The following is a 9,340-nucleotide window of genomic DNA, read 5'->3' on the forward strand; positions in this document are numbered from 1 at the left end:
CAAGTGAGATAATATCATGCACCTTAGAATGTTTTAATGACCCATTCCAATTAAAGGCTAGGTTTTCCGAAAAGGATTTTTTTAAACTAATAGTATATCCACTATGTTTAATGCTAGTTAAATTTCTTTTAATGTGATTTACATGTCAGTGCAAGTTCATGCATGTGTTAATTCCCATAAGAAATTGTTAGAACTATATCTTTCTATCTTATCATTGATCATAAACTAGGGTAGGAAATTTTTTTACCATTTCAACTTGCTCTAAATAAAAACTTTTTAGTTAAAAATGGCTAAATTTAGCACTTCAAAAGACAAACTAAAAAATGACGTAGATTTATGGTATTTGTTACCCACATGTTAAATGAAACAAAAAAGTGGGAAAGACATTTTAGATTATGAAATACAATGTAAATTTTAAAAATTGTAGATTTGTAAATCCCATTGTTATGAAAAACTGTAGAAAGAAGTCATGATCCTGTAGTTCACAAAATTTTTAAAGGAAACAAACATGCCTCATCTATAATCTAGGCCAATCTAATAGAATTTATTCACATAAACAAAAATTAGACTAGATTAAGAGATGATAGTTGGGTATGATAAATTTTGATAGTTGAAACACGTGCTTTTAACAAAAGTAGTTTCAAGTAGATAACTCTTAGCTCTATGGCTAAAGAATGGTTTCCTTTGCAAAGTACAGTAAGATCTAATTGATGTATGTTTCGGAACTAGTGCATCTCCGTCTCTACAATACTTGAGACCTTACATAAGAATTGTACACAGCTTGAGGTAAATTTAATGGCTCTAAGTCAAGTTTACGTTTGCAAATTTGAACATAAACCCTATGCAATGCAAAACTATACTCTTTTGGTTGTCTATATGATGTGTAACAGTTCTCCACTTTCATGATATCTATGGGTTTGTAGAATGCATTGGTGTAATAAACATGGAAGCTGTATCGAAATGCCTAAACATGTGAATAGGGTAAGGAAATATATGTAACGAATAGGTAGGTGGGATAGGAGAAGAGGTCGAACTTTTCTACAAAGATATGCTAATTGTGTCTAGTCAATGTATCAAAGCATTTTCTTAAAGAAAGACCAAAAACTAAGTGAGAAATGACACGAGTATGCAAATTTCCTGCTATTAAGAATTCCATCCCCAAACGTCTAATACTAAAATTTGATTGTAGATAATAAAATGATAATTTATAATTTTGTACCATCGCGCTAGTGTAAGCTTATCATTTAAAAAATACATTCATCTATTTCTCAACTTGAAAATTCTAAAACTAATCTAATTATTGCTTATTTGTTTACCTTTATTTTCTTTTTCAGAAGCAACCTCCCAAATGTCCTCAACCACTTGGAATAATGCGTTAATGCCAAGTGGCAGTCCCAGGTGTTTTCGTCAAAATCTATCATTGCGTTAAGAAGTCTAGAAGAAGTGTTGGCAATAAATAGTCGTTGCTCTCTCGCAGCATTCAAACTAATCTATCAATATCAACGTTGCAAACACGGCTCGAGATAAAAATTACCTGCAAGTCTTCCACCGTACGCGGCAACTAGAACATGATTCTGTGTCCAAGTAGATCATCTATATCTGTAATTTGGCTATAAAATCTATATGTGTAGAGGTTGTGGTGAGATGAAGTTCAAATTTTGATTCGAGTTGCAGGTCAAACGGGTAAAATAGTTTCGTGTGGTCGATGCAGGATAATGAAGTGGACTGTATGTTCGACGCTCAAAGTATATATATCTATTTTTAATCTTAAGCGAAAATAGATAGACATTATCCTTGTAGAACCGTGAGCAAGCTAAAAGAGACGCATCAGCGTTATCCAACAAATGAAATTGAATGTAGTCGTGTTGTTACGATAAGGGGGCATCAAACAAATTCAAATTAAGGTTGAGGAGTTTACATTTTCCTTATCATTTGGTGGCAAAGTCTATTTCGAAATGGTTTCTAGGACAGGGTCCCGCAATGACCGATTCAATTGCAAACTATAAATACCCAACCGTGTCTTGTGATTTTCATTAACGAGTATTGCATCTACTAAATCACAAGTATTGCATTTTACAGCCAAAATCGTAGCCTTTGTTGGTTTCATATTTAGCTTTTGAAAGAAGTCAGTTTGTTGGAATTGCAGGCAAGCGGTTCAAGAACATCATGGCGGCCAGAGGTATGTATATAGAGCAATTATTGTTAAAAATGTTATTGAAAGAGCAGTGGCGTATGTTTTTATTGTGATTGTGATTTTTTAATGAACCGTTGGATTTGAATGCCCTGCAGTTGGAGTGTGTTATGGAATGTTAGGGAATCTGCCCAGCCCGCGCGAGGTCGTAGAGTTGTTAAAGCGCCACAACATCGGAAAAGTGAGGATTTTCGAGGCACATCACGAAGCTCTGAGAGCCCTGGAAAACACAGGCATAGAAGTAATAGTGGGAGTGAGGAACGAGGAGCTTGAGAAGATAGCAGGCAACCAGGCGGCAGCCAACGGGTGGGTGAAGGACAACGTTGGCGCCTTCTACCCGGCGGCCAACATCAAATACATTTCAGTGGGAAACGAGGTGTTGCATTACGGAAACGAGAAATATGTCTCATATCTCGTCCCTGCAATGCGAAACATTCAGACCGCAGTCCGCAACGCCAATCTGCACAAGGATATAAGGGTGTCCACCACCCACGCCTCATCTGTGCTGGGGAATTCTTAACCGCCTTCGCAGGGAGAGTTCCGCAACGATCTCAAGAGCACACTCCGCCCCCTGCTGAACTTGTTGGCTGAGAACGGGTCTCCATTCATGGCGAATGTGTACCCTTATTTCAGCTATGCCGGCAACAAGGCCCACATATCCCTAGACTATGCGCTCTTCAAGCCCTCTGCCCCGGTGGTCCACGACGAAGGTCGTGAATACAGGAACTTGTTCGATGCCATGGTGGACGCTCTCATTGCCGCGTGTGAGAGAGCGGGACATCCAGACCTACCCCTGCTCGTTACAGAGAGTGGGTGGCCCTCTGCGGGAGATGATCATGATCATGAGGCCCGGGCGGCCACCGTGGACAACGCCAGGGTCTACAATAACAACCTCATCAGGCACGTCTCCTCCAACCAGGGAACGCCCAGGAGACCTGGAAAGCCCATCCACACCTACGTTTTCTCCTTGTTCAACGAGAATTTGAAGCCCGGACCAGAGATCGAGCGCCATTTCGGCCTCTTCTATCCCAATATAAATCCAGTTTACCCCGTCAACTTCACTCCCTACTAGGTGTGACGGTATGGACGTCCTTTCCTATCACTCACCAATAAAACACAAGGCCCGGCTTTCTACGCCTTTCTCTGTTGTAAAAAGTTACCACTCCTAAATAAGTTAAGTGTATCGCTCTTTCCCTCATATAATCCATCCTTTGAATAATGAGTCAAACTTGACGTAGACTCACTTTACTTTTCTCAGTATTTATCTCTCCCAGCATGCATCGCTGGCTTCATTTAAACAATTGTTTGTATTTTAATGGAAAGAAATGAAAAACAACAACGTTCGATAAGATATATGGATTAAAAGCATTAAATAATTAAATGTTTTAGGAAATAATAAAACCCTATAATAAAAAGTCTATAATCTATAATAGAGAGTGTGAATGCTCATATTTGCAATTTAGTATAATACAATTGGGATAACATATTTTTTTACTTTATAGCATGCATCTTTATTTTTAAATATGTGCTATAGATGATGTTATTGTTACCATAACACCCTAATTAAATTCCATTGTACTATATATTTATGCCTGTGTAAAAACCAGTCACCACCATTCAATAAATTAATCAAGCATTTATTTTATAATCTAGTACCAAATCCTAGTACACAACCAAACGATGGAATAACCAATGATAAAGGAGTGTTATGTTCACAATGGTGACAATGTGATCGTGTAAAAGATCTATGGAGTCCACTGTGCATGAAAGGCAATAGAATTTTGAGCATGCACTTGTGACAAATGTAATAATTGCATTACGTTCTTCCCATTCCCAACCATGTATGGAAATCTAGAGGTGAACATTTGTGTATGCAAGGATGCCTAGAATAAAGGTTGAAGGTGTTTTTGTTTCCCTTACAACCTTGCCAAGACTTTGTTGAAATTGCATTAGAAGAATAGATTAGAATGAAACTTATAACTATCATCATCGCAATTATGAAGCAATGAGCCATTTCCTATATCTATAGGAGTTTGGCGAGTTCAGAACTATGGAGTCATTATGGGGAAATATTATTGTCTAGTGATAGGGTTCCTGTTGGCAAGGATATGCATTTAAATATAGCGAGCCATACACCTATCAGAGTTTTGATAATCTCTATGCCATTTCTTGAAGACGAAGCGTATTTTATCAGAGGTTACATTTGGAAGGAATCTCATAATCTTAATATGTGTGTGAATGATTGAAGAATGACTGGTGCAATGTATGAAATAAAAGATTACCTGGTTGCATAGAAGGTAAATGTTACTGTCGAATTGAACAATGGTGAAGGATATTAATCCAATCACAGGAATCTTTCGAGGAAATATGATCTTCTTTCTTTCTTCTTTTCTTTTCTTCTCTGCTTTCTTTTCTCTTTTACCCTTTTTTTGAAGGTAACATGACTTGAATTTATTTGATACTAAAGAGCATTATGATTCATTAGAGATTTATATGAGATACTCATAAGAAGAAGAATTTTTTTCATGACAAGGATTGTATTTGTTTGCATTTTTTTTATGGAGATTCCATTAAACAAGTGTCTTGGATTCAATTTCCATACGTGGAGAATAAAAATTCAAATGCAACTAATGAATACAATTTTATAAGGATAGCAAGCAGAAAAGAAAAATCATCAATAGATGTAATAAGTTATTAGATTGGAATAGTAGAGATGATAAAGCCATGGATATCATTGGCCTTTCTCTTTCAAACTCTAGATTTCACGATATAGAATTAAAAAAATCACCAACAAAATTTGGGACAATCCAAATAAATCGTTTGGGGCAAAATCACTCAATGCTCCTTTTTTCCTAAAACTTCAATTATTCAGTTTCAGAATGGAAGATGGAATCACAATTTCAAATAACATAAGTGGTTTTAGGTCTCTCATTAGGCAACTAGTAGAAGTCAAGGAGGCAACAGATAATGGTGATGGTAAAGCTATCTTGTTAAATAGTTTTCCTTCAAAGTACAATAGTTAATGTTATTCTTGTAGTTAGTCAAATGACTTCACAAACCTTAAGAGATATGATTCCAACCCTTTTAGCTTAATAAAAGAGAACAAGATATGATTCTCAATAGGATAATGCACTATATTCATGAAGAAACAGTAAAAGGTCTAGTCCTAACAAAGAGAGAATTAAATATTTTGATTGTAACAAAAATGGTCACACAACTCAGTTATGTAGAACTCAAAACAATGATGTAATTAATGGAAAAATCGAGGTTAAATGAAGGTAAATTAGTATATGCTGAGGATGAAGATTCAATTGATGATGAATATTTTATCAATGATTCTTCTCTGGGTTGAATTAATAGACCTGTACTTTGAGCCTTCACATTTCAAGGCATGTGGCAGTGCCGCATGGAAGAATTTTCATCATCTCAAGATAGATTTTCACCTTAAAATGATATTTTGCATGCAAAGATTTTTTTGTTTGTTTTCTTTCCTCTTTTTATGCTAATTGTTTTGAAGAAAATACACGTATTGTGAAGGTTGATTTTTCTAGACAGGTAAGGGATTTGGTGTTGAGTACAATCTAGATTGTTGTCTACTAAGTTTATGAGGATGCAAAAAATAGTTGTACCCTTCTAATGGTCATCAAACAACTTGATGGAACTCTCTCACGACTTAAAACTGATTATTGTCGAATAATTTAAAAATATATGATTCAAGAGTTTGGGACAGAGAACTCAAGAATTTCGCTCAAAGCTACACCCTTCCGAGGATCGCAAGGTCTGATTAATTAAGAGTGGGAGAGGCCCGTACCATTACATATCCACAGAAAATGTGCCACCTAGGGCGCATGAGAGATGCACACCTAGCTAAAGAAATAATATCAAAAATAGAAAGGAACTACCAAGGAGAGACGAAGACCAGAAACAAAACCAACAAACAAAAACCACTAAAACGAAGCCAACTCTAAAGAAATGAAGAGATGCTCTATTGGGCGTAGGCGTTACCCTCTTGCCAAACTTTTCATAGACCTAAAACTTTATCAGAGAAAGAGATTAAGTTGAAATGGTAACAGATCACTAGTCAAGGTGTAGAAACAATTTATTTGCCACAAAAATTTTAAAGAATTTATGACAAATTCTTCACATTTTTTATAGTTTAGGTTGATCTAGAACTTTTAATATGAACATGTTGTAGCCTGGCTAGTATATTTATGCTAGGCTCACCACTATGAAATGATCTCCATTAGGTCTTTAAGGGAAGTCGAGCATCTCCGGATGAACATCCAAGATTAGTATGCACATCCAGTATCTAATAGAATCACATACTACTATGCCATAAAGCAATATCAAGCATAGTTAATTTCCCACTATTAAGACCTTAGAGGAAAGTGAGTGGAATTTTAGCTCCTCGCAGATGAATCAGTTTTAGTAGCATGCACGAATAGATTCAACATTATAAAATCATAAAAAAAAGGATGAAATAGAAGAACAAAAGATTGAATTTACGTGGGCAAAACCGTTTTGGGTAAAAGATCCTACACCCCAAAACTAGAGAGCATTTGTAGTTTTCAACAACACATGTATAGTTAAAATACATGTGTTGTTGAAAACTATGGAGATTGGCATTTTAGCTCGATAATATAGCATCACAAATGCCATAAAATGAACTCCTCTCACCAGCATTTCCTCTAGAAACACATGTTTGTAGAGCTTTGAGTGCACATAGAAGCAACTTCTAAATACAACACCCAATCATGAATATGCCACATGCAAGGGACACTGGTCAAATATAACTACACCTTTCAAGGAAAACCATTTGATGTAGACACAACACAAAATTAAAAGTTGCATCCATGCACAACTCAACTTGCAATAGGAACTTTCAAACTTGACTCTTGGAAGTGGTTGCCAACTTGCTACCGAATAGGGATGAAGCTATGGTTAACTCAAAAGTGCCTTGACACATATTACCATCTCGTGCTTCTCCAGAATGTTTTCACAAACGTATTTCTGCAAAGGAGTGCCCAAGTGACATTTGGTACTATGGTGGACTTCCGAGTAGAAGGCACAAGCTACAAGTGTCGCATCAAGTGCCTAGTTGACAAGTAGCAGTCTATCGCGACCTCCTCACTATGCATGTGGGATTATCCTATCATACAGGACCCACAAAGTTATAAGGATAACTATTAAACTTAGGAACTCAGGATATAACAATATTATCATCTTATATTATTCAAAAAATAAATGCAAGGACTCAAAGGTTGTGACACCTTAATCCCCCCGGGGCCTTCATTAAGTTCAAACATAGCTGGCCATACAATCCAACAAAAAATTCACTAAACTAGATATATTATTTTATATCATAGACAACTACTTCTAGGTGCCTCAACCTCTATTCGCCAACCATCTTTTACTCTCATCATTGAGTGTCTGTCTATGCATCCCCTATACATAATATTTTCATGCCATAGCTCAAAAGAATATCAATATCAATTTTACACACCTAACAATACATGGATGCCATGATCAATCAAGTATGTAACGTCCTTGATTATTTATATATGTGAAGTAACAAAAACTTCACATTAACTAATTCTACAATTGATTATGCCTCACCTGCTCAACAAGTGGATATCTACATGCCAGACTTCTCCAATAATGACTCTAATACTTTTTATCATGGCATCTCTACAAATCCCAATGCCATATGTGCATATACTAAAAAATAAATGTTACACCATTATTGGATGCTCTGATATGATATGAGGGGAATTATTTTATGATTATTCAATGATCACTTATATAGGCATATTCAAACGACTTTAAATAGGAATATTTGGTTGTTTTAATCAAGGCAACTGGTTAACATCTTAGCACATAACCATTTTCTAACTGACAGGACAATGCAATATAAGTACCTACGCACTTTCATATTCTAACATTTGCCAATAAAATAATAATAAATGTTGTGATTAAGTCAGTTTTTACAATTGTGATATAAATATCCCAAATTTTGAACAAAAAGAATGTCATTAGAATATAAGTAGATATCGAGTAGAATAGAATTACAATAGAGCTGTAATAGATGACTAAAAATTATTAAGTCCATGAGCAAATTTTGGTATAATTTTCAATATGGAAGATTTAAATTAATCTTTTTGTTTGTAATTTAATTATGAATGTTTAAAAATTTAATAAATGTTAGTAACATTTCATATTTGGATGCTTGAATCTATACATGGTAATGGTGGCCTTATGAAAAAGGATATTATTTTACAAGAATTTCATTTGTAAAATTCCTTCAAGGTTTATATTTCAACAATAAAGAGACTACATGATGATGAATCATATTGTTAGAAGTTCAAAGTTGACTAGAACATTTTATAAATCTACAAGTGTCCAAGAAAATTTAGAGTTTGGATTCTCTTTTTCAACCCTTCCATTTTAAATTTTTTTTAATAATCTAATCATTTTAATTTTTTAACTCAGAAATAATTTAAATTTAATTATAATAGATTATTAATCTAAATTCTCTTTGAGATGGCAAAGGTGAATAGCCAAATATTATTTTGAGATGGTATATTAATAAATATATTGAATTAAACAACACTAAAAATTGAATGTTAAACAAGTTTTCTGTACATAAAATTGTTAAGAGTAAAATTAGGTTGATAAATAAAACTTAAAATAGCTATAGAGATAACTAAAAAAATATTTGGATTGCAACAAAAAATATATAATTTTGAGTTGTTTTAGTCCATTAAGGCTTGATTATTTAAATATTGGGGAGATATATATCCCTTTTTAAGAGATGTATAATATATGTTAAACGATTTCAACCATTAACAAGAAGGAATACTTGACTATAGTAGGTATATTTTCAATTAACCTTATCATAGTCATAATAATTATCATCATAAAAACTATACTTATACAAAAAATAACGAATGGAAAAACACATGATTATCCTTTCTAAATTATATGAACAAGATCTTTATTTTTAAACTGAACTTAATTACTTTTTTTCAAGTAAAAATAATCTTTCAACGTTTCTATCAATACACCTGATAGTCCTGAAAATTAGTATGCAAAAATTATGTGTCCCTGTCAAAATATTAGTCATTTTGATTTAATGATGCTCTCTGTTCT

General features: G+C 34.3%; 1 pseudogene across 1 annotated transcript; it reads left to right on the plus strand.

The window, feature by feature from the left end:
• The first annotated feature begins 2,019 nt into the window (after positions 1-2,019).
• Positions 2,020-3,395, plus strand: LOC131058513 (lichenase-like; annotated as a pseudogene). The gene is made up of 2 exons (XR_009371800.1): positions 2,020-2,179; positions 2,290-3,395. The product of XR_009371800.1 is annotated as a lichenase-like (transcript).
• Positions 3,396-9,340: the final 5,945 nt, after the last annotated feature.

Source organism: Cryptomeria japonica, chromosome 3 (assembly GCF_030272615.1).
Source record: "Cryptomeria japonica chromosome 3, Sugi_1.0, whole genome shotgun sequence".
NCBI lineage: Eukaryota > Viridiplantae > Streptophyta > Pinopsida > Cupressales > Cupressaceae > Cryptomeria > Cryptomeria japonica.